Raw genomic sequence first — 7,395 nt, 5'->3', positions numbered from 1 at the left:
CTTCATTGCCATCATCATCAGCAGTAGCAAAAACACCAGCAGTAACGGAGAAGCAACTCCACCAGTAGTAGCAGAAGCAACAGCCGCAGCAACAATTACAACAACAACAACAACAACAACAACAACAACAACAACAACAGTAACAACAGAAGCATCCACAGGTGTAGGTGTCTCAGCGTCGCCGTACAAACGTTCACGGTGGTTATTTCACTGATGTTGTTGCAGGCGTGTGCCCGCATCGCTTTGTATTCCCACTAGCATAGTGCTCAATCAGATGTTAGATTGTTTAAATTAAGTATCAACACATCTCATGTCTGTAAATGACCATACCTCTCTCCATGTCTCATAAAAAGTGTGGCAAGAAACTACATCTTTAACCTGGCAGCCGCCATATCGCTTTGTGATTACTCGAAAAATATATGGCCTCAGAAAAAAACCAAGGTGTGAATGTTATGTTTCTGGTTAAAATTATACATGTCATCCGCAATACTTTGTTATGAAGGTGTTTGGTGAGAGTTGCATCGCGTCTTGGAAATCAACTTTTTACAGCCATGGACTTTCGACGAGTACTTCCCACCAATTACCTTTGATAAGGATGCAGATTAAGTATTACAAAGAAAATAGATTTTAAATTTTTAGATTACTTTTCCTTAAGACTTGCCTCCTTGTAGAACGTAGCTGAATTTTTGTTCAGTGTGAAATAATGAGGTTAGTTAAACGAAATTGGGTCAAGGGATATTGGGATCGCCCAATCGTAATTCCGGTACCAAAACCAAAATGATTGCAAAATATGACATAACGTATTTGTGCTTATAAATATCAATTCGATTCTTCTCTTACAGACTTTTAGAAGTTTGTCTACTCCTTGAAAACCCATACAAAAGGTTGTCTTGAAATCGTCTTTCTTCCAGCATATACTCTATTTCTGTATCCAGACTCCCTCCAACAGACTGCCGTAGAATGTCCCCCAGGGGCTGCAATTTTAGCTGTCATACACCATGCTGTGTTGGAGTACAGAAAAGGGAATCTCATCTAGACACAACAGTCTTTGGGGATAAAAACTTGACAGGAAAACAAGAAAATAGTTGGGTTTTACTCACCGCCACCCTCAATCCCCTATCAAATTTCTTTCACAATACTCCCTCCTTTTTTCCTCTCTTCCACTTCACCTGTTTTATTTGTATGTTTGTTCGTTTTGTTTTTTACTCATCTGTTTGTCTCCTATAGAATTGGAACAAAAATCTATACGTTCAAATCAGGTTCTCTTCAAATTCTTCTTGTCTTCCAATCACGACTTCCCAATACAGCTTTCTGTTAGGGGAAAAAACAAAAATGCATTGCATTTACTTTCCATGTATTTTTTGCTCTTCTCTCCCGCCCCTTCCTGTGTTGTCGAGCTAAGCAATAACTGAAAAATACCTCACTTTTACGGGCACCTAAAGAGTGTCTCTGTTGTAGGAACTATCCAATAATATCACCACCCTTGCTTCTTGAGCACTTTTTTTCTTCATTCTTCCCGGAGATTGAGATTTAAATAAACAGATAGAGTTTGAGTTCCTATGTCTGTTTGAATTATCCTTTGAGAGACAGACAAAGACAGGAGAGTTGGGGTGGAGACAGCAGGAGACAGGGGAAACAGAGGGGGGGGAGAGAGAGAGAGAGAGAGAGAGAGAGAAAGAGAGAGAGAGAGAGAGAACAGAGAGAGAGAGAGAGAGAGAACAGAGAGGGAGAGGAAGGGTGGGGGAGAAAGAATGGGAGAGGGGGAGCGAAAAAGAAATAAGAGAGAAAATAAGAGAGAAAAATAAGAGAGGAAAATAAGAGAGAAGAGGGATGAAAAGGGGTCGGAGCGTGTACAGAGAAGAATGATGAGTTGGAAAAGAAAAGATTAGAAAATGGAGCAAGGATAGTGGAATAAAGTTTATGCAACCCTATTACATTAAAACAAAACTTTGTTTATTTCTGTTTTGTTCCTACTGGTCGGAACTTTAAATGGTCTGTGTCAATGATTGAACATTGGAGATCCTAGTCTGAGTGAGTGAGTGATTGTAAAGGAGAGAATCCTAAATTGAAGGTGCGAGCATATTTTACTTGTGTTTATAACATTTTGTTTCTTTTTAATTTTACCAACCAAAACAGAGTGGAGATAGGTTCCTCTTCGTTATGTAGTGTCTATATTTTTAGCAATCAGTCTGTCTTTCTTTCTTACCCATTCAGTCCAAGCTTCCATTACCTTGACGATATACGAGTCAAACCACTCGTCACAAGGCAGTTTGAGGGGGATTAATAACAATTTATTGTTGCTGAAATCCCCCCCCCCCCACACACACACATACTTTTTCCCCTCACACTAGCAGAAAAAAACACCAAAAAAAGATTCCATCTAAACATCCCTGGAATTGGCAGTTTGAATTCTTATGGCTGGCCACTAAAAACGTCGTGATCGCATTTGGAGGGTACAAGAGGCGGGCGAAAAACTTTGAGTGGACATCTTCTTGACTTTGCCCTGACAAGAAACCTTCTGAGCTCTGACGTTTGGAACCGAAATAAAAGGTTCCTGGTAGGGTGCCGTCGGCTGGACGTGACCTGCCTCAGATGCTCAAGAGCCGAGAGTCAGGGGAGAGGACTCTGGATCCCGAGTAAAAAACAGGAATTACGCGCCTTCTAAAACGAAGGAAGGAGCTCTGTGTTTCTCATTCGTCTGTTTCGAAAAGGGCAAAAGTGATTCCGAAAAGACTGCGAACAGAACCTATTTGCTTGCATTATTTGTTCCATTTTTTTAAATTAAATTTTTTTTGGTATCTTTTCAACTTTCTTTTTTTAAAATTGTGTTCTCTCTCTCTCTCTCTCTCTATCTCTCTCTCTCTCTCTCTCTCTCTTTTCTCTCTCTCTTTCTCTCTCTCTCTCTCTCTCTCTCTCTCTCTCTCTCTCTCTCTCTCTCTCTCTCTCTCTCTCTCTCAGATCGTTCTCCCACCCCAACCCTCTTGTCGCCATTATTGCTGTTATCCAATGTGTGAGTTTTTGTGGCTTCAGAAAATTTAATGTTACAAATTAGGTGTCTGTCTCCTGCAGAGAACTTTCAGCACTATACGCTTTCCAATCCTAAAATCTCTTGTTTTTTCCTGACATCTTGAATCCTTATGCGTATCTGTTCACCTATCATCTTTAGGAGGGGGGGGGGGGTCAACGTATTGATCGGGTTGGTGATAAATAGATGAACTGTTATTGGGATGTCTGCGAGGAGACTGTCCTGGTTGTTTGTTTGTTCGTTTTTTCGTTTCTTTTTTATGGTGGTTTCTTTTTTTTAGGGCAAATGGGCCCCCAACGATATTTGATCTTTCAAGTCATTATTGAGTAAAAGTAAGCTACTATCAGTATTCTATTTTGACAGTTCTATCTATTTTTTTTAAATTTGGATCTTTACTCCTAATACTTAACGGGCCGTCGCTATAGACAAATATTATTCTTATTGTTGTAATATCACGGCGCAGTGTTCATGTAGCTTGTATCTGATATCCCACAATATAAATGAAGTGTAAAGTAAAAACCTATAATACGCTTCATCTCGATAGGCGCTATCTGTTTCAGTACATTTCCACCTGCAGGTCGGTTAGACTTTTATTGTCTCACTCAAATATATACTCTTCCTCGCCGCTTCTATATCTCTGCTTCTGTCTCTTTCTCCATCTACCTGTCTGTTTGTCTTTCTGTCTGACAAACTCTTTGTCTCTGACAAACGCACGCATGTACGAACGTGCGCGCGCACGCACACACACACACACACACACACACACACACACACACACACACACACACACACACACACACACACACATATCCGCTAAATATGAGTGTTTAACTATAAATGGTTCAGAAGTTGCATTGACTTAATTTGAAAAAAATGGGGAAGATAATGAAAAATCATATCTTTGTAAACATTGAGATTCGTTAGGATCTCTCCAAATCAACCACTGTACTTCATCCTCACAGAATATTTTAAGCAAATTCATCTTCTATGTTTTCAAGCTTTTAAAAACACATGCCGATTATGTAACATGACCAAATGTTTTTTGGGGTTTTTTTTAAACAGTGTATCACCTAATTTAAGGGACTCTCTGTTGCGTTCGTTGCTTTCGAACCCCAGCATGTTACTATATTTTTTTGTAACAAACCGTTTTTGATTGGGGGGGGGGGGGCGCTTTCTTTCTTTGATTTGCATTCCCTCAACATTTCATCGTTATATATTCACGACGAGACCCTAGGATTTACTAAGGGTTCCTTTCTCTAGTTTTGTTGGCCAAGCCATCAAATACACTGTATGCGGTTGTGAAAGCCAGAATGCTGGAATAACTCTTCTCCAAACTTAGCATTCGTTGTGCGGTTTCGTGAAAAACGCTTGGAAAAGTGTGCTATTTCATTAACGTCAGCTTGGGGGCTTTTCTATTTGTGAGGTAGTCGTGATAATTAATAAGGCTCTGGAAGTGGTGACAGGAAACACTTTTAGCCTGTTTGGTTTCAGAGAAGCGCCTACAAGGCTCCGCCCTTGAGATGTCCCACATTGTGTGTTGTAGGCAAAGACGCCCTGTCGAGATATTTTCTGTCAAGTTAATTGTTTCAGTATTATTATCATGCTACGGTGGCAAGGAACACAATGAGGTTTGGGCATACGTAGGGACCACCGAAGAAGTTGGTGCGTGCAGGGCGGAGTTCTGTGGAGATCTCTTGCCAGAAGCCATGTCCTAAGCGAGACCACAGGAATTATTGATGATGATGATGATGATGATGATGATGATGATGATGATGATGATGATGATGAGTTCAAGGCTAAACGTAGCCTTAATCCTGTTGATGTGAATTCCCGTACAAGTTGCCCGGTTTCAATATTGCACCTCAAAGTCAAATGGTGTAAAACGGGCTCCTTGTTGTGTTCTTGGTGGAAAGGACTTCTGTCTTGTAGTATAGGGTTTTGGATTTGGGCTGCTAAAGATTAATCCAAGAACAATGACTTTTCACTACTCTCTGAAATTGGCTTAGTGAGAAAGTGCTACCTCTTGTGTAACTAAACTCTTTTAAAGGGACATAAAAAATGATCAGAGCTCCAGCATGACCTTTGTAAGGTATGTCTAAATGAATTACTTTCGGCTATCATTATGGCTCATAGTGGTGATTATTGGCAGGCCCTCTGGTAGAGGCATGCTCTTAGCTCTGTTGGTATCATGATGGACTACGGAGTAAATGGCTGTCGTTCAAGTCTCCAACAGGGAGCTCTTAAGGCTCTTCAACAATTTGGAACGGTCCTATTGGAAATGGTTGTTGAACTCGAAATCCTTCCTCTTAAATGATGTTAGGTTACAGTGTTGATAGGCCCTATTATGCTTGCTATGCAATTCTAGGGCTCCAGTGTGGTCACTTTTTCTTTGGCTTTCATTTAAACGGTGTTACTCTAACAGCTAACCGATTCTGTTTTGGTGAAATGTGGCCGTAATGGTGCTGACTCGCCCTTAGCTAATGCTCAGTTTGACACATACTGTCACGATCAAAGGGCGAGGGAGGTTAGCATGATATATTGATTAAGACAGTAACCTGGCAATCTGGATTTCTCAGTAAAATGTGCTTTTAAAGAAACGTTGTTGTAGTGTTTAAATGATCATATTAAGTCAGGTAAAATGTGGATAAGATTTGGACGAGTCTTTTTTAACGACCCTTCAATCTGATATTTGTTGTGTCTGAATGTGTGTGTATTTGTTTATGTGTGTATGTATGTGAGTGTGTATGTATGTTTGTGTGTGTGTGTGTGTGTGTGTGTGTGTGTGTGTGTGTGTGTTGTGGGTGTGTAACTTCAACGCAACAGAAGTCTTACTATCACAAACAAATTACTGTCAAAACTGTATAAGACGTCCATCCATTATCGTGGAGAAAATGGCCGTATTAGACAAATGACCGTCTAATTACAGTGTCATTACACTGTTTAAAATATGCAAGGGAGGAACTAGGGAGTGACCGTTCGAGCAAGTTCGACTGTACCTTTAGATTTGAGCAGATATTTTTGGCCTTGAGCAGATTGATCAGACTGCCAGCGAAGACAAGTATTCCCCTTGCGGTAGTAAATCCGGATAAACAATTTCTGTTCGGGTCAAGTACTTGTCAAAGAGAGTTCATGGTTCCGACGTCCGGCTCTGGACACAGGCAAACAAAAGGGCCGGGCAGCCCTCTGAGGCTGGTGGCGGAAATGAAGACATTGATGCGCTTCTTCAAATGTCACGTGTGGGTACGTGTACTTGATCCCCTTGCCTATCTCTGGGGCTGTTTCGTTCTTCTTTTTTTGTTTTTAGTAAACATTTAGGGCACGCAACACAATTAGGCCATATAGGTGCTGAAGATTAGAGATATGACAAGAGAGTGACGAACACTAAAAAAGAAAGAGGAGAGATAAGGACGATAGTTGCTTTACAGGAAAGAAGAAACAAACCACACTGTATTCTTCTCGTCACTTTGTACCTTATGTTTCCCTTTTCGCTCCAGCGTCTATTGTGTAAGGGTAAGGCTCTTCGCTGTTGTCAATAGAAAACACTAGTTTAATTTCCGCGAGGGAAGCCTATTCTATCGAGTATATCAATGTCTGTGTTCTTCCAGTTGGAATACTATTATTATCCTTCTCAGCCCTGGTGGGCCCTGACAAGACAGGCCAAAGCAGTCCACGTCTTACATGACCAAAAGTGATCAAAATCCCAATGTGAAATTATTATTATAGTACATTGCCTTATTTTATGGCGCCCTGACATGAAAATAATGTACATTATTCTGCCTCGCTGGGAGCGTTTGAGATTCCGATCATATGATAAAATGGATTTAGCCCCAAAACCGGCATGTGTTCGCTTCAACCTGTTTGTGTCGCAAGTGTTTATGTTGGGGAGTGGGGGTGTGGGTGGGTAAGGGGGAATGGACCTGCCATGTTTCTATTAAACTAAATTTTTACATTAAACAACAACTGGTGGTCATGTTTGTTGGTTATCTTATAGAATGATTCAGAATTAAAATCGGTTAGAAAGGGGGGATTTTTTTAAAACTTCGAAAAATATTCCCATGCTTCATTCTCATGATTGTGACCTGAATGTTGGAAACTAATTTTTCGAACTAAAACTGAGCATGACCTAGCAGCAGTTATAGTTTCGTTTCCGGCATCAGTGACTCAGTGTAACTGTTTCTCCTTTTCTATGTCATATTCTCTTTCTCTTCTTTACACCTCTCTCCTCTGTCGCTCTCTCTCTCTCTCTCTCTCTCTCTCTCTCTCTCTCTTTCTCTCTCTCTCTCTCTGTCTCTCTCTCTCTGAGTGAATGTAAGTAAGTATGTGTGTGTGTGTGTTTGTGTGTGTGTATGTGTGTATGTGCGTGAGAGAGA

The sequence above is a fragment of the Aplysia californica genome, unplaced genomic scaffold, assembly GCF_000002075.1.
Source record: "Aplysia californica isolate F4 #8 unplaced genomic scaffold, AplCal3.0 scaffold00035, whole genome shotgun sequence".
In the NCBI taxonomy this organism is placed as follows: domain Eukaryota; kingdom Metazoa; phylum Mollusca; class Gastropoda; order Aplysiida; family Aplysiidae; genus Aplysia; species Aplysia californica.
Note: the sequence above shows the minus strand (reverse complement) of the source record.